This window comes from Lasioglossum baleicum, chromosome 9, assembly GCF_051020765.1.
Source record: "Lasioglossum baleicum chromosome 9, iyLasBale1, whole genome shotgun sequence".
In the NCBI taxonomy this organism is placed as follows: domain Eukaryota; kingdom Metazoa; phylum Arthropoda; class Insecta; order Hymenoptera; family Halictidae; genus Lasioglossum; species Lasioglossum baleicum.
In genome coordinates this window covers 6,821,443-6,846,376 of record NC_134937.1, presented here as the reverse complement: position 1 = coordinate 6,846,376, position 24,934 = coordinate 6,821,443, and the positions used below count along the sequence as shown (strand labels likewise).

Here is a 24,934-nt window from a genome sequence, read left to right as displayed (position 1 = left end):
TGGTAAAAGTTTCGTAAAGAATACACAAAAGAAACAAAAAAGTTTTATCATTGTTTTGAGGAGATCACTAAAATTTTCTAGGATTTTGTGTGCCTTGTAGTATGCAGAGGAAACGTGGCATTTATTTAAATGTTATTGTTATATTCTTATAACTACACAACGGATTTTATGAATTTATGGCAGAAATGAGTAGGTGTAATTTAAAACAGCAAGACCATTAGAAAAATTTAAAAACACTGTTGTATCATTTTCAACCTGTTGAAAATTTCTATGTCGTTCCAGTTTGTTGCAATTAAAATGTTTATTTTGCATAAAGATCCGCTGTCTAGTTATAACTTAAACGAAATTGTTATAGAAAGCCATCCAAAGACAAGAGGCACTGATGAAGTATAAATAATAGTACACAGGGTTAATGTAGGAGAGTTAGATGACTGAGCTCGTGTAAAAGGGCCTCAGGCCCAATAAACTAACACAATAGACAACATAAACAGTAAATTATTATATGATATATTATATAAACAGCAAACACTAAACTTAAAAAGCACAAACTAGACTGAACTGGTAAACCAAACATATAAGCAGTGTTACACCCAACATGAAATCTAATAGAGACACGATATGAGGATCCTCTGGGTTTCCGAGAGTCTTGTTCCCTGTGATCTCAGAGGTGTTGAGAGCTCCAGTTGTTCCAGTAATCTCAGGGGTCCCGTAAGTCTCGTGATCGGGGGATGGTTGCCGTGCCGGTCAGAGGTCCCTATTGAAACTTTCGGGTCTGATACTCTCTATCTATATCAGATCCTTGAGATATAATACTGTTCGTGACGGGTCTTTCGATTATGGTCCCGTTTGCATCAGGTTTCTCCTGCTATATAACTGTCTCAGATCTATTAGATCCGATACCATCCGCATCATATGAGACACATACCATTTCGAGGATACAGATGTATCACAATACCGAATTAATTAATGCACGAAATCCGGGGCTATCAATCCCATTTGGTAACGTCGACGTATGAAATTTCAAATGTCTAATCATATAATAGCTCCAAGTAGAATATCTCGAACAATTTTTCTTCCGAGGATCTTAAGCACCGTGTATTGCTACTTTGCTTTGGCTGAATTCCTACATTTCAACACTAAACCTACCGAGCCTTAAAAGTAACTGGTACATGTTCCCTTATCAAAATGACAACATTGATTTTATTTAGACTTTGTGCAGCTCCTATTGTCATATATGATACCTAAAGATACCTATACAATCATTTCTCATGAAATTATTTTGATTATATCAATAATCGTAAAATAAAAAATGTGGAACCGATTATTTTGACCGGCGATGGTAGATTCAGTGTTAACTGAAATGTAATTTTCATAACTTAACATATAAAAATAAAAAAATGTATACTTACAAATAAACTTTCATAACATTAAATTTTAAAGGAGGGCGTATTTTAGAAAGGACTTTTTTAATAAACTTCGGAAACCAATGATCTGCATGTACACTGTCTGTCTCTGATTATTTTGAAGACTGAAACAATATTATTAATCACCATCACATTTTCATACTTATACCACAATTTTCACTTATCTTCAGTATAATTTATAATCTTTTTGAAGACGCTCTTCAACATTCTATATGAATTTTTGCAGACCAGTTCGAAAATAAGGCACCCTTTATATTTTCATGATTAACTCCCATAGCAACATCTAAAACTTTCTACGAAGTTTCTACAGAAATGTATAAGCAATTTTCAAGACAAAACGCAACTAAATACCTGGCTATTGACGCAATGATTAACGGGTTACCCTCGGTTGGTCGACAACTCATTTCGCCGACAATGTTTTCATCGACGATTTGACCGACAGAAACTTTCGTCGACACTATGTTTTTATCTACACGGTCAAATCGTCGACAAATGTCTTCATCGACACGGTTTGACTGACTCTAAGCTGTGTCGGCGAAATAAGTCGACCAACCGAGGGTAACCCAGGATTAACTATGAGTAACTTCAAAGAACTAGAGAGTCTGAAACAATATTTTAAAAATAATATGAAAAAAAGATTAATAGGGGGAGTTTCTTTAACGCCGTTGAAATTATTAAGGGAAGAAATAACATTCGATTTAGTTTCTATTTCTTGCAATCGATGTAGACAATTTTTCTTGCATAAAGTTCCGCCGTCTAAGTAAATTGTTGATAATAGGGACTAGACTGTGGATCCTAATGCATGGATAACAAAATTGAGAAGATGAAATTCAAAATTGTTGAAAAATTTAAAAAATTGAGAATGTCTTTCTCCTCTATTAAAATCGTTAAGGGAAGAAATAACATTCAATTTAGTTTCTATTTCTTGCAATCGATGCAGACAATTTTTATTCTGCATAAAGATCCGCAATCTAGCGATCACTGTAAATTATATTGAAACTGTACTGAGTAAAATTAGTAAATTTTACAATGTCCGGTGTTAGGTGTCACTTAATGATCTCTCAAAATCATATACCGAAATTGAACGTTTATTTAAATTAACTACGATTATAATATTAGTTATTTTGTTCCTCTAATTGGATTTCTAATACTGTTAACACATAAATAATGTAGAATAAAAAGATTAAAACATTATTTTTTCTCATATATTTAATAAAAATCGTAAGCGACCGGCATTAGGTGAACTCCGCCAATCCGATGCAACATTTCGATTCGATGGTGCGTCAGCAGAACACAGATCACGATCGAAATGTTCCAAATGCATCTTACACTGTCTACACTTGTCCATAGCAATCCACCATAGCCAGATATCCGTTGAATTCTAGCTGCCATTCTCATCGACTCAGCGGCATTACGTGTCCCGGGATTCTCTAGGAGTTCCATCAGCCGTGAAGAATTTAATTACGAAATCCATTACGCGAGGGGATCTTAATCAATTCACTGCGCGGTTCAGCCAAGGAGCCGGATCGATATCGAACGATCTAATCAACGGACAAGTTACTACTCCATCGCTGGTGGTTTGATTGCCGGCGATAGTCCCGAAAGAAATGCCATCGCGTCGTCGTATAATCGGGCGCATCAATGGGTCTCGCGTGCATACGTGACGGACATAGAGGATTAACCGGATGATTGTTGTTCGAATGATCGAGCCCAGAACAACCAGCTGGCGCAATGAACTCGGCCGTTTGCCAGTTATAATTGGTACGCGCCACTACGCGTTTAACAATGGCGCGACAATGAATGAATTCGCGGACGACACGCGAGACACGTTGATTCGTTGCCAAGAACGTGCACTCATCAGCCCCCGGTACTCATTTCCTGCCGTCAACCGTTATGTTTCATGAATTTCGGCGCAATTACTGCTTTTCTTGCGCTGGGACGCTATTAACCAGCACTCGGGAAATTGCGCAAAATCAAATATTAAGTTAATGGACATAATACTACCCCTGGCACAGAAAATATTCGATCGAAATCGTGAATATGATTTACCTGATCGAATTATTTGGACCTACACTAAACATGAATAATAGTACCACATTAGAGTGAAATGTTAATTAAATATTAGTGAGAGAATTCTTAATAAAACAAGATGATTAGTTTTGCATTTTGTTAAGTACGAGCTGAATTACAAGATAATTTAATACAATGTGATCGAATTACTTTGTAATTATAATAAAACAATTAATCGTATACCTTTGTGCGAAAATATGGAAATTTCAATAGCATAACTAAGCAATAGAACACCAATATTGAGTTTTGTGTAATTTTTTTTATCTGCATTGTTTCGTTAGAAACGAAGGTGATATCTTCAATTTTTGAAATTAAATTCTATGGAATTTTTATATCGTATGAAAGCGTGTGGAAGTGAAAGAATTATTTTGAACATTTCGCACGTAATATTTCGTACAAATATCATTTACGATACACTGCCCAGAGATTTCAACGACTTGAAAAGTAAAATAACAGACGAAGGTGCACCAATATCTGGGGCAACATTAGTAGGAGCTACCAAAAATGTAATTAGGAGAACCGAGATGTGCATTCATACACAAGGAAATCATATTGAACATTTACTGTAGCCATAGTATAATAAATAATACTTATAAACACATTGGCACGAGATATTCATGGTATGTCTTCCATTTCTGATCTTGTGTGACCTTGAGGGGGTCATTATATCGTATACTATATAGAATTCCATTAAAAAAATTAAAGGTCACCTTCACTTTTAAACAAATAATGCAGATGAAAACAATATCGTGACTGACTCGTGATGAAGATTCCGAACAGATGTATGTCAATAATTTCCTATACCCGAAATCAAATTCTATTTTGGTTTTGTTAATGTACAGCTATTGGAGAACATATAGGACTCGAATTAATATATTCGGACGCTCTAAAAAAGACGATAACTATATATGAATTATATTTATATGAATTCGAGTAACTGTATGTTTTCTCCTTTTTTAGGAAATTACGATCTACAAATAAGTTCTAATCATTGAAACCGTGAAATAAATCGTAGGGCAAGTGGTTAATATATAAATGGTGTAAGTCAAAACAATTACTTATTGAATGATGAGAAATTAAGTAAAAGTTCTATAAAACACGATAATATCGAACGATTCTCTCATATCCCGCTAAAATTTTTCTACGGATGTAGATTGGCAATTCTTAACGAAGTGCAGCGATGCAACGGGGTCAGGCTGCATTCGAAGATTCAAATTGTGGTTGACGGCGGCGAGCGACCGATGCCGCGCGTGAGATGGTTAAGTCTCGCTTCGCCGAGGTGTCTCGTAAAAGTGGGAAATGAGTTCGATGTACGCGTTCCATTCTAATGGGACCAGCGAGTTCAGTTTGCTGACTAGACTACGGATATTTGTACGCTTATAGCGTCTCCTGACACGCGGAACGTAGTAAAATAAAGATTCCGAGGAAATTTAGCACCGCATAGAATATTTTTATCAACGCAGTAAAACACCCCCAAGTACGACACATAAAATCGTGTTTATTTTTGTGCTCTATAAACTCCTGTCTAAAATAGTGAGCTTGCATTCGGGACTATCGATCACGTTCGTAGACAAGGTAGTGTCAAGGTCACTTCCTGTCATTGTTGTCAGAAATTTTTTGGTGGAAATCGAATATGGTGTAGGACATGCGAAGTTAGGAGAAGTTTGAGTCATCATTTTATCTCTTTCTAATTTATTTATGCAATATAGAACTTCGAATACTGTAACTTTTGCTCACGTTCACGGAAACAGGTTGTGATTATTCATTTTTATCTTGGTAACTGTCTGTTGGATTAAGTTTTTTTGCTTTAATGTAAGTATTTGTTTTTTAATTAAAAAGATCTCAATAATTCTTCTAAAATAATTTGAGGTTTCACCTGGGACTTGATTCGTTAAATATTGCAGAGGATGATTCACCGAGAACACAGTTTAAAAATTTACTAAAAAATATTAGTGGAAATATGTGAAATTTTCGACATCCTTGCTGGAGCTTCTCCATTGAAGTCCATTGAAAATTTACTTTGGCGGTATCTTAAATATTGAAACCCTGTGGAACTTCAAGATTTTAGGGACCAGAATTGGTAAGCTTCAGCGTGGATGGTTTTAGAAAATTTCCGTGGTACATTGAAGTTGATGTCTCTATTAGATCAAATAGATTTTTATGAATCTTCCGAGTTCTTTTCCTAAAAGTATTCTCAGTCCTGCCGACTTTGACATGCTCTGAAAATTGTCGAAGTTGAGTCGCCACTTTAGAGGCTAGAACTTTCTGCAATTTGACTAAGTAATCAGGACAGATAAGCCTTAGAGTAGGGGATGAGAAGAAGCAGGACACAGAAAATCTTGCCAGCTAAGACTTCCAAAATGTTCTCAGTTTCGTGCTCTAGGAATTGTCCAAAAATCTCTGAAGTCTTTCGATCTGTTCTTCGTTTAAAATAGAAGAAACCTTTTGCATATTCGCGAGAAGAAATTGGATCTACACAATTCCATTTGGCTGCTAGTTTATAGCACCAGGATAACTATAGCGATTGCTCCGGTCTCATGCTTCGATCGTACTTTATTTTAATATTATTCCTAATTTATAAACCTCCTGACTTTATACCTCAAAACTTCATACAACATAAGAAAATATTAAAAAATGAAATCGATAATTTTGATATGTTCATTACTTCTTATTTTATATATAAGACTCTCTTTATCTCTTTAAAAGTTTAAGTACTTTTATACCAGATTATTTACCACTAGAATGCGAATCTTCATGCAAAATAAAAATTGTCTGCATCGATCGCGAGAATTAGAAACCAAATTGAATGTTATTTCTTCCCTTGGTGATTTTAATAGAGGAGAAATCATATATGGACATCTTCAATTTTCATCTACTCAATTTTGCCATAAATGCATAAAGATCCGCAGTCTATGTATCACATTACTTGTACAAGAGATGATTGTCTAAATTTCATACGGAACAAAATTAATTTCGCCATACTACTTACAAAATAAGAATTAGGAATTAGTTAAAATGATTCATTATTTGATATTGTCATATTTCTAGATAAAATGTACTCAAGAAAACTTCACTAGAAAAAGGAATAAATTACCTTTCTATCCAGATCCTGTTTGAAATTTCGGTCGAATATTCTAAGTAGAGGTGTTGAACAAAGTGAACTAGTATTTAAATTTCCTTGGAATACTGTACACGTGAAGCCATTCGAGAGTTAGGTTACTTTATCATTGTGCTACCGTTATGGCGCTAGTAAAAGTGTTAAACAAAGGGCACAAAAGAACATTGTCGGTTGTCAACAGGTCTAATATAAGCTACTATTTTACACGTTTTCCAAGCGAATCGACGGAACAATCAAATCGGAATAATTCATGCTCCCAGTTTGAATCGCTTACAGCTGTTACAATAGCATTTTAATCTGCTCGAATAGCAGCGGGTTCAATGCAATGTCTCCAGACGCTGCATGCATTGTCCCAGGCGGCGTGGATTGTGTCGGGCGTCTGTCGATTGACATTTCGCGAATCGTCCGGTCGTACATCATTTAAACAATATGCGTATTGTGCGTCGCAACAGCGCGCGTCGTATTGTCAAGATGCTCGCGCAACCAGAGAGGTGAAAATAATTGACGTGCATTAATCTTGCACGATCGAATCGATTTGCGAAAAACGTGTTGCCCGATTCACTATAAAATTTAACCCTTTGCACTCGGAGCTGCGAGTGTGATTCAAACATAAACTGTAATTTTGGTAGTGTACTCAGCAAACAGTTCCGAGCTGGATGGTGGAGTGAGGGATTGATGGTCAGTGTATTAGGGAGTGGGTATCAACTTGGTTAGCTCCTCCGCTTTGTTTTGTCCTCGGCACAGCCATGAGTGAACATGAGGTTTTTAACCAATGAATGGGTGAAACCCTCGGAGATTTTAATTCGTTTGAAGGCACAGTTTGGTGATGAGTACTCCCAATGCTGATACCCACTTCTGACGCGATTTTTTCAGGTTCAACCAGGGCTTCGGAGTCGGCAGACAAAATTCATAACTCCGACTCCAATCCATCTCTTTTTTTATCTCCGACTCCGAATCCGACTCCGACTCTTTAACTTGAAAAAATATGTACTCAAAATAATTAAGAGTTGTAATAAAACTGCATAAATAGTTTAAATATTTGTATTAAAGTATTAAAGTCCAAGAATGTGGAACAGATAACTCTGATACAACACAACACGACTGTTACTTTCTCATTTTCATGAAACAGTTAGAAAATACGTATCAGTTTGAGAAATACTAAAGATAAAGTTTCCATTTTCGAAAGTTAATATAATCTCTAATATTTCATAGAGACACGAGACACTTGTTGCTTTTAGGGCTGTCTTTTCTCTTTTTGGCAGTGAACTATCCATAACTTTAACTGTTTCTTCTCTACATAGCACCGAGGTATATACATATACAATACGTCTGTACTGTAGATCGAATATTAGTAATTGTATAGATAAATCTATTAATGATTTATAAACAAAAGAGTCAGAGTTGGAGTCGGAGTCGACATATTTTTTCCGACTCTGACTCCGACTGCGGGGGTCGATTGTATAGCTTTTTCTTAATCCGGCTCCGACTCCAGTCATCAGCAATTACTCCCAAACTCCGACTCCACGACTCCGACTCCGAAGCCCTGGGTTCAACAATGAACCTGATCTTGTCATCTGCGAGACTTGACTTTGGGCGATCATGACTTTCGTTTTCTATACTTTCTCGGCCGCCCTTAAATTCTCTGGCCCAAGTCCACACTCGGTTCTGGGACACAGTGTAGCGTCACCAAACTGTGCCTTCAGACTAGTTAAAATCTCCGAGGATTTAACCCCTTCATTGGTTAGTAACATTATGATAATGCGCTGTGCAACAGACGAAGGAACCTCTTGTTCACTCATGACTGTACTCAGGACAAAACAAAGCGCAGGGACTATCCAAGCTGCTACCCCCTCCCTAATACACTGACCATCAACCACTCACTCCACCATCCAGCTCGGAACTGTTTGCTGAGTACATTACCAAAATTACCGTTTATATTTTAATCACCCTCGTATTTTAACTCTAAAATTGAACAATTCTTCCGACCTAGAGAGAATAATTCCATTCTATATGATAAAATTAAACATTTCTTCCGACCTAGTAATACCTCATACAATACTTAAAAGTATTTAATAATTAAAAATACTTACATATTTAAACTAAAAATACTTAAATATTTAGTAATTGGTTAGATCCTATCATATTTAATGGCACAGCAATTTCTAGTGGTGACTCTGAGTCATCACTCGATTGCGCAGAAAGCAAAAAGCAAAACTCCTTGGAGGAAAGCGATTACCAGCTATATATTATAGGTAAGGTATCGTAAAAATGGAACCGCCCCTTGACCAATTCGCGAACAGAGCCCGGCGTGCGCGGGCATATCGGAATTAAAATTCTTCGCGGCATGCGAACGCAAAGGGGCGAGGGAATTCGAGCAAATTAATAGATCGTGGCAGGCGCGAGGCGGCTAAGTGTCTCGCGTGAACGCGGCATAAGTTCTTTCTCGTGTCGCGCGGCGTGCAAAGCGAAAAAGGAACGTGAGCGAAGTGCGCCGGGTTCTGTGGGTTCGCTGCATGTGCACCGGCTGCATGTCCGGGACCGACGAGAGGGAAACAGCCGCCCTAACCGTGACGAAGACCGCTCGAGAGGAAAATATTTCTCTCGTTGATTTCAGCCTGCGGACGGAACCGACGTGGTCCCAATCGAAGAATTAGCTGATTATTTGCGAAAAAATCAACTTTCTCATATCGACTTTTTTCAAATGTACTATATCACTTTGTAAATGTTCGGCAGTTTTGAAAACGATGAGATCAATTGAATTTTTTAAAAATTACAGTTAAAGAAAGCGTTTAAATATGAACATTTCATAAGCACTTCTATTCAATAATATTGGTCCATCGTTTTTTTTTATCAATAGTACATCTCTAGTAAGTACTAGGTAACTAGTTGATTTTTTAATTGAATTAATTATAAGCAATATTTCTTGTAGACAACGGCATCCTTAAATAAGGTATCCTTAAAAAATTAACCGTAAAAACATGTCTTGATATTTTACTGTTATTATTTATTGTTAATTCAGGTTAATTTAGGTGTCCCACGAACATATGATGCACAGCTTATATCCCTATAATTCTCTAGGAATCTTATCAATAGAAAAATGAGGTTTTAAATCTGATTGAGTAATTCATTGTGTGATTAAATAAATCAATATGGATGTTACCGTTCCAAAAAATTGCTTTATAACGTTTCGCGTACAGCCGCTTACTTAAAACTGGAAACATTTTGGACAACTCTCAAATGCAAATATAAAAAGTACACAATTTCTGAATACGCAAATATCGAGATCAAAAAGTCAGTAAACACACGTTGAATATATTTTCGAGAAAACAGTAAAATAATTTCGTACAAGTGAACATAAAATTTAATAAACATTTTACGCGGAGATAGGTCGACGTGGACACATCAGTTCATTTCGAAAGCGGTTCTCACAAAGCCGAACGATAAAGTTCTGATAAATATAAAATGCGTGCAGCTCGTTGTTAATATGAAATGACATAGAACGACGTCACCCGTTTAATCTCAAATTCGGAAGAGTTAATCTCGCATTTACCGTCGTGGCTATGCGCAATGGATATAAATACAGGGTGCGCCGTCTGTAGGTACCATATGTTAAACGCTAAAACAATTGTTATTCGTAAACATTCCGGAGAATATTCTAGCGTATTTGACAGCTCATTTCATACCATTATTCACCATGAATAACTTAACACCAGCACAATGACTCTCCTCAGAAGATTGTTCCCGAATCGCTTAATCTCGAAAAATGGCGATTACTATTGGCCTCCACGTTCGCCGGATTTGACGCCTCCAGACTGCTCCAGACTTTTTTCTGTGGGGATATTTAAAGTCAAAAGTTTATGTTGGCGCGCCGCGGTCCCTCCAGGAGCTGAAAGATGCAATCCGTAAGGAAATAACGGAAATAATGCCCGAAACGTTGCAAAAAGTTATGGGAAATGCCCAAAAACGAGCATTTCTTTGCGTCGTTCATAAAGGTGATTACTTGCCCGACGTTGTATTTAAAAAATGAATTTTTTGTATTGGTATAAACCAAAGTAAATAAATATCGCAAACCGAACTCGATTTAATTACGTTTTCACTATTTTATAAGCATTTAACATATGGTACCTACAAATGGCGCACCCTGTATGTGTTGTCGATTACACGCGCTGTTTTCTTTTTTTTTAATTTTTGCTCCCGCGAGACTGTCAGCGATGATTTTTTTAATTGTCCGTCGAGGCCAGACTTGGAAAAAGTCATTGCAATTAATCACCGGATTTAGTATCGCGGCTATGGTTGCTGGATAGAAATGTGTTATAGAACGAACAATTTTTTTTTTAGTCCTGCGAGGCCATTAACAATGATTTTTTATTGTCACGCGTCTATTGGGTCCGAAACGCCGGCGCAATTAATCTGAAATTTAGTATCGCCTGGACTACAGAGGCTGGATACAAATGTACCATCGACTGAACATTGCTTCTGAATCATAACGAGCTCTGCATTGCAGTGCTTTGTTCAAGTAATAAACCCTTTACACTTCACGGCCGCTGGCGCAGCAACGCGCATCACTGCAGAGCACGAGCTTCGTTCGTGATAACGCAAACTGCCTTAACGAAGAAACATTAAAATTTACGCATCGCCACGTCTACGTCGGAGAAACAACATTTACATTTGCGAAACAGCATAATAAATTTGTCGTAGAGTTCCTAATTGTTTGCACTCAAAGATCCAAGCAGCGCGAGAAATTTTGTTCATCTAATTCGTTTCTCGCTACTGCTAGGGTAACTGTGCACCTATTACTGCGAGCGTACGTTTTACTGCGTTAATTTTTCCCAATGAGATTAAAATACGTAAAAATCAGTATTTTGCCCTGAATAAATTTGTACAATTCAATGAGAATGTATTCTCGTTCGCGAGACAAACAAAATTATTTATGTGATATTATATTGCGGTGTTAAAATTAATAAAAGATTTATTCATTTAAAATGTCATAAATACAAAAATGATTTGTTAGTGTACTCAGGATTTGTTTACATTAATACCTAGATATATAGTTTGTTTCCGCACGCTCGTGTATTTCCGAATCTAATCCGCAGTAATTGGCACATGGCTCTTTTTCGTCCGCAGTAACACTTACGAAATATTATTGATTTTATTTTTTAATATTCTCTTGTGTTGTACTCCCTCTGTCCCATAATAATAGTAGCAGAAGAAAATAAATGTAGAACGCAACATTTATTATCAGAAAACTAGATTACATTAAACAATAAATTAAAAATACTACTCCAAATTTTTATTTTGAGTGTTCAGATAGTTACACTGGATCTTTCAATAATTTCGTTACCGTATTTTAAACTTGTAGATAGGATCCTTTGGCTGCGAAGCTTTGCTTTCCCTATATGTGTGAGCTTAAAATTATTGGAGCCATAGTTCTTCATTGCTTCCAGCATAACTTGCTTTTTTTTCATCTTACTTTTACAATGGATTGATATTCAACTGAAATAAAACAATTGATTTCAATCAGCGAATGCAATTAGAAAAATAGTTACAATTCGTAATAATTAGGTTAACCTAAAAATTTGAAAGATGTGTCAAAACAAATGACAGATGTCATGAAACATTTATTTTGATTGAAGGCTTTGCAAAATTGCACTACAACATAACTTACAGCTGCATTCGCCAATAATTCCCGTTTAAATATTCACTTGCTACTATTATTATGGGACAGAGGGAGTATTAGGTTTTGAGGGCCGCCAATTTTTTATTCTATTTCTTGGATTCAGAACACATTAGTCATAAATTAGGAATTATATTAAAATAAAGTACGATTGGAGCATGATACCGCAATAATCGATACCAGTTACCCTACACTTCTTCAAAAACGAGAAAACAATTTCTTGTTGGAGTTTATTATGTTCAGAATCATTTCCTAAAATGCTTATCAACGATCTGCTCGAAGTTCTAACTACAAGGGTGACGCTTCTCGTTTTTGTAATCAAATCAGCCCTCGTGTCATGAGTTACTATGCACGCAAAGTTCAAACCGAATTTGCAGAAAGACTTTGCGAAGTTTGCCAGTACACTTTGATGGGACAGCTGTAGACAGCACGGACGGAAGGGCAAAGAAGGGCCATCGGATGGTGGGAGCCGTTGCTCGTCCCGTTTGTTTTTGCCGTTCTCCTTTTTTATCTCTCGCTAATGAAACCATTAAACATGTCGTCTTAGCGAACCTCATTTCTCAGGCGATCTCATTTTCATCTCGAGCCTGGGGAACTTGTCCCCGGGACTCGTTTCACCTTTTCGTTCCACTTCTTCGCGCGAAACTAAAAGCCTTGCCCTCCGAGAACGGTTTTTCGCTGAAATGGCGACGGGGATTTAAGTCGCGTCTCCGGGAAAATTGTATTACCCGATTCAGCCGTGTGAAAATTGTACTGTAAATCCAGGAAAGTGAAGAAAAACAATTAGGAATGCAGCATGGCGACGGGGGTCTATTATCTTTGATCTTAAACACAATCCGGGCGTTGTGTACCGGCGAGAAAGAGAAAGAGAGAGAGGGAGAGAGAAAAGACGCGCTTTAATAGAAACGCAGGAGCCAGCCATTTTCAAAGGGACTCGAAAAATTATGTGACAACTGAACCAACAAATTGTCGGACTTTGTCGTGCGAACCTAAGGTGGCCTGCTCACTAACACTGAGACTGCATGTCTGCTGAAATTAGTATTCGAAAATCGTTATTTAATTCTCCGAGTGCTACTTTTATAAGATGGCCGGATAAAAGTTCTTCTATAAGAAGAAGGGCATAGGATTATGGTGGTTCGGAACCCACCTTAAACTGTAGGTCCCGTCGCTTAAGGATGTTCTGGAGGTATATAAAAACGCAACAAAATTTTTGAAAATTTCACAAGGTATAATTCTTACTAAATTAATGCAATTACCAAAGTTTGGGTTCGATTCACTGCACCGTTTAAGAATTGTAGCAAACTTAAAGTTTGCACATTTTAACACGTCTTCTTATGGAGAATTCATAAAATTCCACTTCAAACCCTATTTAAACCTTGAAAAAACGCAACTAGAAACTCCAGTATTTTTGTATATGTAGTAAAAATTATGTAATTAATTATGTTCAAAATTTATTAGGATTCACTAAACAGTTACAGAGTAAAAATGTTATAAACTGCTACAAAACGTCAAATTTATCTGTCGTCTCTCACTAGCATGGAAACGCGACAAGCGTATACCACTGAATATAGCTACAGAGTGTACAGTATTCGCAAAAGTTTAATGCAAAATATACTCATGAATTGCTTTCATTGCCATGTATTGATGGATTTCGAATTTCTTGTACTTTTGTCTCCCATTGTACCTCCAGAACATCCTTAATAACCATAGCAGTTGAAGAAGTGACGTAAAACAATCAAACAGAAAAAGTTCATAGGATTATGGACCAAGTGGCTAGTTAATGAACGTCAGTTTGTAATGAATGAACAGAGACACTCCAGTGAATTACAATTACCCAAACTTATTTTCGGATCATCGAAATACCACAAAATACAAATTGCCGATCTTAAGATAACAATATAATTAATGTAGTGCCGAAATGGTTTAAAAACCAAATTTGTTTAGTTAGACATCTCTGTACTCACAATAGAGTTACTGTATAATTCTGTATGAACATTATTTTTCACAATAGCTCACAAAAATATGCATTCTGTTTTGGAAGTTTTCAATTTTTTATACATGTTTGCCTAATTCTAAAAAGTACACGTTAATAACCACAAGACACAACTACCATAATAATATGAACATCACAACTTCAACATAAAATCAATATAAAATTTTCTAAAAATCCATTTGCCAGTGAGAAATTCGGAAAAAATTGGCAGCTGTGTGTGCTACCGGATAGAATGTTCCTAAATTTTGTAGGAATAGAAGAAATACAGCATAATTCGTTGAACCGTGCTCGCTCTGTAACTACCATTCTGGTAGGGATAACAATTTGAAAGTTGTTACAGAGGGTTCTCTTCGGGAGCCTTATCGAATGAAATGACCAAAAATCAATTTGGTTTGGTGCATCATAAATTTCTTCGTTTAATACGAATTATGTCCATTCACTGAACATCCTGTTTCCGCGTGCTGAAAAGTTCGATCGTACTCGCAGCCCTTCGCATTTTATATTTACGAACAAGTTGTAAAATGTAATGGATTTTCTACTCGAGGCACCATGAACGTAAAGAAATCGATTCTGATATTTTTATTGCGATTGCACGCGATCGGAGTCGCCGGACCCTTAATATTGCATCACAAATACTTTTCTTATCGCGCTGATCTTTTGTCTGTCGCTGTAAACGTTTTTCTGCTGCACAGAGAGGAAAACGAAAAGCAACAAATTTCTACCGTTGCGTTGGCTTTCTCGTACTGACGTCCCTGTGAAATCACTTCCTAGTAAAAAGGTAACCCGAAGACTGTCCTGCTACGAATTCACGCCGGAAGGGCAGCCCTACACAGGGCTCCGACCACATTCGAAATTTAACAAACCGTGGCCGGGTAGTTTCTTGTCAAAGTGTTCCTCGTAGTTAACAAATTTCGCGGCTAATATACACTATGTAGCGTTAGTCAAGATCCAAGGGCGTTGAACGCCACACGGTAAACTTTGTTTCGGAGCTGGGGGTTGGGTTAGCTTTGAACGAACGGCGACGAGGCGATTGTCGAATCGTGTCCACGGCTCTCTTTAATCGCGTTGTCAGTCCCAGGTGGCGAAATTACACGACCGGAACACATTCTGCACGCTTTATATCGCGAAATCTTCAGAAATTTTTCTCATCATCCTTCTTGGATTACACGTCTCACATTTCTTAAAGTTTTGCAGTGAAAATTGGAAAAAATTCCTTTTTCATTGCTTTCAACACGCGGTGGGGATAGTTTTATGCATTTCTTAATTAGCAAATGCATTCATGAGCAATAATGAGTAGGTGCATATTAACACTAAACTTTTTTATTTTACAATTATTGAAATAATATAAATGATTTCATAAGTAATGATTGTATAGATATCTTTAGTAAAGCACGTGCTACAATAGGAGCAGCACATAGTCTAAATAAAATCAGTCTTGTAATTTTGATAAAGAAACATGTACCAGTTACTTTTAAGGCTTGATAGGCTTTAGTATTAAAGCAATAGAGAAATTAAAAGAATTTAAGAGTTCCAATGTATCATTATCTTCTCATTAAAATTAATAAAGGTATAAATAAATTTTGTTTTTGGCTCCAGTTCATTGTAATCGATGCAAACAATTTTTGTTTTGCATAAAAATCAGCTATGTAGTAGATAATAACGTCTTGTGATTTTACATTTGTCAAAGAAAACAACTGAGTAATTGAGATGTCTCACCTAAGTGTGATTCTCAGAATATCTTCTTTAATTCTTTAATTTCATTAATGACAAAGTAAACAATTTTCTATGCGTAATTTGAATGGTATCAAATGGTCAGTATCCCAAACAAATTTTCTATGACAGCGTTATTAGACTCGGGTAGCCCTGTGAGTTTTGTCAAAGAAAATTTTGTACCGAAAGATATTCTTAGAATTACACTATGGAATACCTGAATATTGCATCTCAGTGCATGTGTTATTGTGCTTCGCAGGATTCTATAATGATGTTTTCCATTGTCCGAGGGGCAATTGCACACATAAACTTCATGTCTTCCAAATCCATTCCACGCGCTAGGTATCTCAACGTTATAGAAAGTTACAATTAATGTTATCGGCGCACTGGTTCGATCAATTGGAAAATAAGCAAATTTGCAAAAATATCACATTCCAAATAATTTAATTTTCAACAACTGCAGTTGCTTGAGTGAGTTCAAAAAAAAAGATTCATATTTGGCGCCATTTATCGCGCAGTGAAAGAGTCAATGCTAGAAAACCCAAATGCGAACTGGAAAACATTTCGAAATTCACAACAAAAACACCACTGAAACAGCCCCGACCATGCAGCACGAATATATTTTCCAGAATGAGTATTGGTTTATATTGAAGCATATTGATGCACGCTTCAATATAGAGCGTCAATAATGACGCGGATATTGACAATATTATTGATCGTGTAGGGGCCACTTAACACCTGTGAATCTGTAGAAAGTCTTCCTCGTTCGTCACAATAAATGGAACCAAAAATATGAACAATATCAGTGACCTATCACAAGTTACAAGAGTTACAACAGTTAATCAGCTAGAAAGAAAACAGTCTTCCTTCACCGCACCTGGATCACGATCGTTCTATGATTGAGATAATAATATCAAGCTCATAGAGTTCATTCTCCGGACAGAGCTTTTCCTCTTTTCTCCTCTTCCCCGAATCCTCTTGCGGTTCGAGCACTCGGGGGCAGTAAGTTTAGATACCGGGATCGCCCGCCCTTAAAGACGTTCTAACGGTTATCGCGGGGACCGGGAACGAAGAAATTGCAACGATGCTATTTGGAATGGTTTAAACCCTTTCGCAGCCGTTGCAGCGAGTTCTCGCGACGATTAAGAACGAAGTTTCCGGCGGGCAATTCCGCGCGAGTAACAGGGGAAAAAAGAATAATTTAACGGAACGATTTAACTACGGACGGGCAAGTTTTCGGCCACGAGCCGACGCCGTTTCGAAACTCAACCGGGGAAAGCTAATACTCTCCAAAGTAAGCCGAGACTTCCGTTTAAACGACCCCCTTTTGTCTTTTTCTGTTCCAGGTAAGAGACACATTGCCACTTACGGTGCGAGCTCTTGCGAGGCTCGACGAAACGCTGTGAGTACGTATGCATTAGGTTGTCAAGTATGCTAATTGTTCCTGTAGTCAGCCATTTCAATCAGCCATCTTGTCGTTATCATTAACCCTTAATTGCTAAGATGTTTACTCAAATTACGAAGTATCATACCAGGACTTTTCTAAAATTTTGTATTAATTTCCACAGATACGTTTTTACGTGTATAATTTAAAACCAAATAATCCAAATGTTCTAAAGTAGTTAACGGTATCGCTGAATTAAGTTTGAACTTGAATTTCAAGGTCAACAATCTTTTGTTGGAGAGATCACTGTGCACCAGTTATGGGTTAATATACTGTTTTCTACATTTTTTTATATGAGGACGTGAAGCTATACTTTGAAATTCAGGAATAGGCTGACTATGTACTTATTCAAATTTATAGATGTTTGTTAGTAAACATTTTTTTATTTTTATGTATTATAATTTATTTTGATTGAGAAAGTCTGTTTATTTTTCCATTCATGACTCTCACATTGATGACACTGAAATGAAGTGTTATATGTAATGCCCTGTTGATAAATTTTCAATGAAATGTATTAACACGTACATTTATTTTTCATTATCAATGTGTGGATCATTGATTTTTATATTCACTTTTCAACAGTGTGTTGATGTTTTATATTTTTTTTTTTATGAAACAACATCTCTAATCCTTATTTTATTCCCTTGCAAATATACTTCATTTTATAAATTAACCTTCATACGTTTCTCATGACAACAATTCGTCCCTTTTACTTTTTTAAATATTGTAAAATGATATGTTATGACGATATACATAAAAATGAAATATACCTTCTTCATTTGAAGTATACATAAAAAATAAATGAAGTATTATCCTAAGGTCGTTTACGCAACTATTTCTGAGAAGCGTATGAAGGTTACAATTTCAACTATAATTTCAACAAATTCCGTAACAGGTAAGCAACACTGTTTTGTTAACTTTCATTTCCTTTTCTTCATTTTCCGAGTTACAATCCTTAAATAAAGGATTTGGTTCCCAAAGAAATCGCTACTGACTAATAATCTGCAATGTTTTGTCTGGATTGCCAAGGATGATTAGCAATGACATAAGAGTGGCACCATACTTAACAGCACAGCTTGGAGAATATTGGGAGGGAAAGAACGAGGTTAAAAAATGAAGGGTACCGTAAGGGAGAAAAATGAACAAGGAAGGAGAAATTATGTGGCCCGGGCACGTAAGCCTTCATTAATTATCTACTGGAAAATTAATTATAGTCCCTGTTCAAGAAGCTCTTCTTCGATGTTAAAAGTATGAAGGACTAAAGTAATGTCATGGTGAAGACTTGACTTAATTGTTCGTGAAATTAGCAAATAATTGAAAATGAGGCTACAAAGTGTTTCTTCGCTTTGAAGATCGTGCAAATAACTCGCTTGTTAAGAGTGTTGCACGATGTATACAGAATGTCCCAGTATTCGTGGTACGACCGAAGAGAAGATAATTCTACATGAAAAGATAATTCTACATGAAAAGATAATCTACGACAAAGTACACTCTTATTTTTAAGAAGATAAGCTTAAAAGCTTGCAAGACGCGCCGTTATTGCATACGTAACGGCTCGCGTGTTTAGCTCCAGCTTACTATTTCTACTTCGTCCATATTTTTGTATAAGTCCTTGAAGTTATTTCTGCAACACAATATGTGCATCGTTGAACAAAATTTTATAAAAGGGAATATTAACAATCTCTATATTCTATACAAATACTTATTATTTGATATAAGGCTATAACATTAAAAATATTGTAAAAATTGCTTTTTAAAATTCGTTTTTGCTATAATCACGTGAAAGTTCTTTTGAAACCATGTACTTATATGTTGTCCTGAATAACTTCCTAAAAGTAAACTTTATATTTATCGTATGTTTACATTTAATGCTTACAATTAGACGGAGAGAATTTCACTTTGATTTAAAAGAAATGAATAACATTTACATTTAGGCACTGTTTAAAATGTTATTACTAGTCTGTCTTCACAGTATCCGACAATGGGTTAATACATTGTAAACACCTATAAACGCGTACCTAGCGTCCGTAAACGTCTCCGACTGTCAAAAGATTAAAGAGCCCGTCGACTTAATAACGGCTAATTACCAATCATTTGCACAAACAGGTATAATTAATTACGAAACTCATGACAGCGTTCTGCCAAGGATTTATAATCGCGAAACGACTCGAGGGGAGCGCTTTCATTCCTCAAAGAATTCTGCTCGGTGAAAGCTCCCTCTGCCGAGTAAGAAGACAAATACGAAGGATATCCGTTAATTAAGCTTCTTTGTCTGCCAGGAAGATCCTGGGCAGCGCAGCGAGGTCGCGACTGCGAGCGCATTTCTCCACGTGATATTTTCATACTGGTCTACGAGCATTCACGCGTGTTAATCAGACATTTTCCGACTGCGAAGCTATTGTTCGTTACCCTCTCGGCCCTTGGACTAGGTGTCAATATCTTCCTCCTCGTTTCCTGGATGGGAACATTTTATAATTTGTTGTGATCTAAAAGACACCTTTGTCGATTTTCTTGTTATGATATCCAATAAACATCGTTACTAGACTTCGGGTTTTATGCATTTATGAGTAGACAGTGGAACTTTATGCAAAATTAGAATTTTTTATGTGAATTATAACAAACTGGAATGAAATAGAAATTTATTTCCTGTCTTAATACGTTTGAGATAGGTTGAAAATAATATAACAGTATCTTTAAATTTTTCTAATATTTGTACTGATTTAAATTGCACCTACTTAATTTCTGACATAAACGCATAAACTCTGCTGTCTATTTATGAGAAAAATGAGTGGATCTAACCTCAAACAATATAAATATTTCAGACAATTGAGAATATCGAAGCATTATACATATATAATAAATACACTGCGGATCTTTACGCGAAATAAAAATATTTTACAACGATTGTGGGCAGCAAGAGTTAAATAGAAATTCACTTCATCCCTTAATAGATATCTTACATTGTGAAAACATCATTACAATACTCTTAGATTTCCCTAATCTTTCACTGTTTCAGATTCCACCCAAGTTCGCAATCCAATTTCACAATCTTCATAAATGCATAAAAATCCGCAGTCTAATCATAAATTCCTATTTGGTGTTCTTGTGAATTGCAATTGACAGAAACAATTTTTATTTTACATAGAGATCCGCAGTAATTACATTACTTTGTAATCGATATCTGGGAGCACTCCTATCAAGGTTTCAATTACCATCATGAAAGTTTCATTTTGTCCATTGTCAACGAAATACGCATCGCACGAAAAAATGTTATGCTTTCTTGCGACTTATTTTTACCTATCGAATCATGCCCTACCCGATTATACCACCCTGTATCCATCAATATTGTTACCATTTCGTGGTACGTAATCACAATTGTAGTGCTTCTCAACTGTTCTTGATAGACTAGTACGGTTACCTACTATGGAAATAAAGATACATCCGTGGGAAGGGATCATTCTACCTTCTAAAACAAGGAATAAATTTTTTTAGTTTGAGGCCTTGTTCTTTCGAGAAAATCTACTTCGAAGAACCGCGCGTCAAGTTTTCGTGTTGATTAAGAAGTAGAATCAGTAGATAATGCTCAGTCCTGTTTGCTGAATTTGCAAATTCGGTTTCCTCGAACACAAGGTGTCAAATAAACAAAATTCATTCAATTTTTCCGACTTATTTTCTCATGTAGAATCATCTCCTCCATGGCTGTACCATCAAAATACCGAGCTATCCTCTATAATTCAACCATAGAAATTCGTAACAAGTTCTGAAACAAGGACGAAGGAGTACGTTGCACCTCAAAGGATTAATAAATCAAATTATACAATGATTCTCAACTTCTGAAATAATTCTTTCTTTTTATGTCTGCCACATTTTTCATGCTTATCGACCAGCATGGATCGTTTTCGGTCTCGTGCTTCTGTCTTCTTTATCCGCGGCGGTCTCCTCGCTTATTTCGCGTCGCCATTACCCAGAAATACCTCCGAAAATCCTTGCCTCGCGGAGTCTATTACTTCTGTAAAGAAGCTTTCACACGGATGTCTACGTGTCCCCTTCTACATATACGTACACGCGTACCTCGGCTGTTGTTCGCCGCTGTGTGCGCTCGATACACAAAAGGAAAAGTAGTCGAGCAATTTCCGCAATTACTTCCGTTCCCGCGCAAACGCCCCCTTTCTTCCGTCGACGTTGACGTTCGCCGCTTTTTTGAGGAGTCGTCCTGTCCCAATGCCTTTTTTTCCACTTTTATTTCTATCCGCTTCTTTTCATTCTTTATTATTCCGACGTCTGCGGACTCGAGACGCGCGCCTGTCTCTTGCTCAAGTATTGCCGCGACGAGTTCCTAAAAACCTCACTAATTAGGACGCGACGTACAGTGGTCCCAATCGAAGAATTAACTGTTCATTTCAAGTGTCCTTTCAAGTGTATATCACTTTGTACATGTTCGGTTGTTTTGAAAATGATGGGATCTCCCTCTCAATTGAAGTTTTTAAAAATTACAGTAAAAGAAAGCGTTTAAATATGAACATTTTATATAAGCACTTCCGTCTTCTTATTGATACCCTGCAGAACCTGTTTAATAATATTCTCCTACCGTTTTTTTATCGATAGTATATTTCTAGTATTTAAGGATACTGTTGTCTACAAGAACTATTGCTCATAATTCAATTTAAAAAAATTAATACTCGATTGGTTAGGAAGAATTGTGAACGTTTTATATAATTGACAATGAGTATTTAGAAAAAAATATTTTTATAAAATATACAAACAACTAAATAACATAGTGAAATGTTAGTTCCTCGTGTTTTTTTTTTTAACGTGGAATGTACATTATACAATTTTATCATAGTATTGATTAATCGTCTTATTTCTGAACGGGTAGTGAACAATTTAATATTGCTGCTAAAAGATTAGAATTCGAATGGAACCCTTATGAACCCGGTTCAAAATGGACCCAGCTCTCGCCATCCGTGGGTTGAGAACCTATCCTAACCGATAGCTATCTATATATAATTAAAAATGTCCGGGCTCTGATAATAAATGTTTCATGGTTTTAATGCTTCGTGTCTTAGGTCAGGCCTTAGTGTCTTAGTGGTCGGCAAACTCATTAGTCAAAAGAGCCAAATATCAGCAGTACAACGATTCAGATTTCTTTCGAGAGTCAAATTTCTTTACGAGAACCTTGTTTTTAGAAGTTGGTTAAAACTAGGTATCATACTTTATAATAATCTTATTTATTGATAAAGAGATTGCGGGTCTTCATGCATTTATAGCAAAATTCAGCAGATAAAATTCAAAATTGTTGGGAAATTTTAAAAATTGAAGATGTCAATATACGATTTCTCCTCTATTCGAATCATTAAGGGAAGAAATAATGCTCAATTTAGTTTCTATTCCTTGCAATCGATGCAGACATTTTTATTTTGCATAAAGATCCGAGTCTATTATAACTAGTCTGCGGATCTTTATGCATTTATAGAAAAATTAAGTAGATGAAATTAAAAATTGTTGGGAAATTTTAAAAATTGAAGATGTCAATATACGATTTTTCCTCTATTCGAATCATTAAGGGAAGAAATGATGCTCAATTTAGTTTCTATTCCTTGCAATCGATGCAGACATTTTTATTTTGCATAAAGATCCGAGTCTATTATAACTAGTCTGCGGATCTTTATGCATTTATAGAAAATTAAGTAGATGAAATTCAAAATTGTTGGGAAATTTTAAAAATTGAAGATGTCAATATACGATTTCTCCTCTATTCGAATCATTAAGGGAAGAAATAATGCTCAATTTAGTTTCTATTCCTTGCAATCGATGCAGACATTTTCATTTTGCATAAAGATCCGAGTCTATTATAACTAGTCTGCGGATCTTTATGCATTTATAGAAAAATTAAGTAGATGAAATTCAAAATTGTTGGGAAATTTTAAAAATTGAAGATGTCAATATACGATTTCTCCTCTATTCGAATCATTAAGGGAAGAAATAATGCTCAATTTAGTTTCTATTCCTTGCAATCGATGCAGACATTTTCATTTTGCATAAAGATCCGAGTCTATTAAAACTAGACTGCGGATCTTTATGCATTTATAGAAAAATTAAGTAGATGAAATTCAAAATTGTTGGGAAATTTTAAAAATTGAAGATGTCAATATACGATTTCTCCTCTATTCGAATCATTAAGGGAAGAAATAATGCTCAATTTAGTTTCTATTCCTTGCAATAGATGCAGACATTTTCATTTTGCATAAAGATCCGAGTCTATTATAACTAGTCTGCGGATCTTTATGCATTTATAGAAAAATTAAGTAGATGAAATTCAAAATTGTTGGGAAATTTTTTAAATTGAAGATGTCAATATATGATTCCACCTCTATTCAAATTATTCAGTGAAGAAATCATGTTCAATTTAGTTTCTATTCCTTGCAATCGATGCAGACAATTTTTATTTTCAATGATCCGCAGTCTATTGATAAAAATAGAGTAGAAATTTCTCTTCATTTGAATTCAGATATAACACACTGACCGATTGAAAATTGTATCAGAATACTATATATTAAATTAAAATAGAATAGAATTATTTTAAACACGTCATTCGTTGAAGTGTCGTTCTCAAGCAGCCTCAGTGCCGCATGTGGCTCGCGAGTCGCAGTTTGCCGACCACTGTCCTAGACTAATGAATTCACAAATAATACTCTCAGAAGCGTAAGCAGAATTACTCAGAATGTTGATCACGATAAAACATTTCGAAGTCGTTCGAATCGATGAGGTGGCCCCTAATCCATATAATTCGCGGATAATCGTCCCGATTCGTATCTCGGATTGGATCACAACCGATTCTCCCGAGAGAAATGCGCTTGGCGAATCCTTAAAGGGGTTGATAGCTCGCTCGAGACCTTTTCGCTAGCCCCGGAGGCAGAGATCGTTGCTCCGCTTTATCGGAATTCCGATGAAAGATTGTGCCGCTGGATTTTCGGGAGAATGGGGGGGGGGGGATATTTTCGAGCCAACCACCGTTTCGACTCTTTATCGTTGTATTATCGTCCCCGCTGATTTTATTGAGGTATATACGAGTGGATCATCGCTGGATAAATGGTTCGCAGTTCCGCGGGAACGGTGTGGGTAGGAGGGAAAATCGTTTAGCAGCTCGATTCGAAGAGACTTTTTATCGCGGAAAAGGCTCGCAGTGATACGAAGAACCGAGCTCGCGGTTATAAATTGCTTCGGGTTTGATTAATTGCTCGCGGTAACTTATTTGTACCGTGAATTTGCATAATTAAGCGAATGCTTTTCTTGTTTATTTGCCGCACTGACGTCTCTATCGTGCTAATGGGAATATTAATGTCGGCCCGGGATTTGTGGCCCAATAAAAATAAATAATAGTGTAATAATAATTTACCACCGGATTCACTTTCCGGGTTAATTGAAATGCGTAACTGGTGCTTACCAAATTAATTATAAGCTCCAGGAAGTGGTGGCTTACTATTTTCAATCGATATTTCAT

General features: G+C 36.3%; 1 protein-coding gene across 15 annotated transcripts in view; it reads left to right on the top strand.

Moving 5' to 3' along the window:
• Positions 1–24,934, top strand: part of Hiw (MYC binding protein highwire) — a 525,671-nt gene that overhangs the window by 330,759 nt on the left and 169,978 nt on the right. The window lies entirely within an intron of this gene.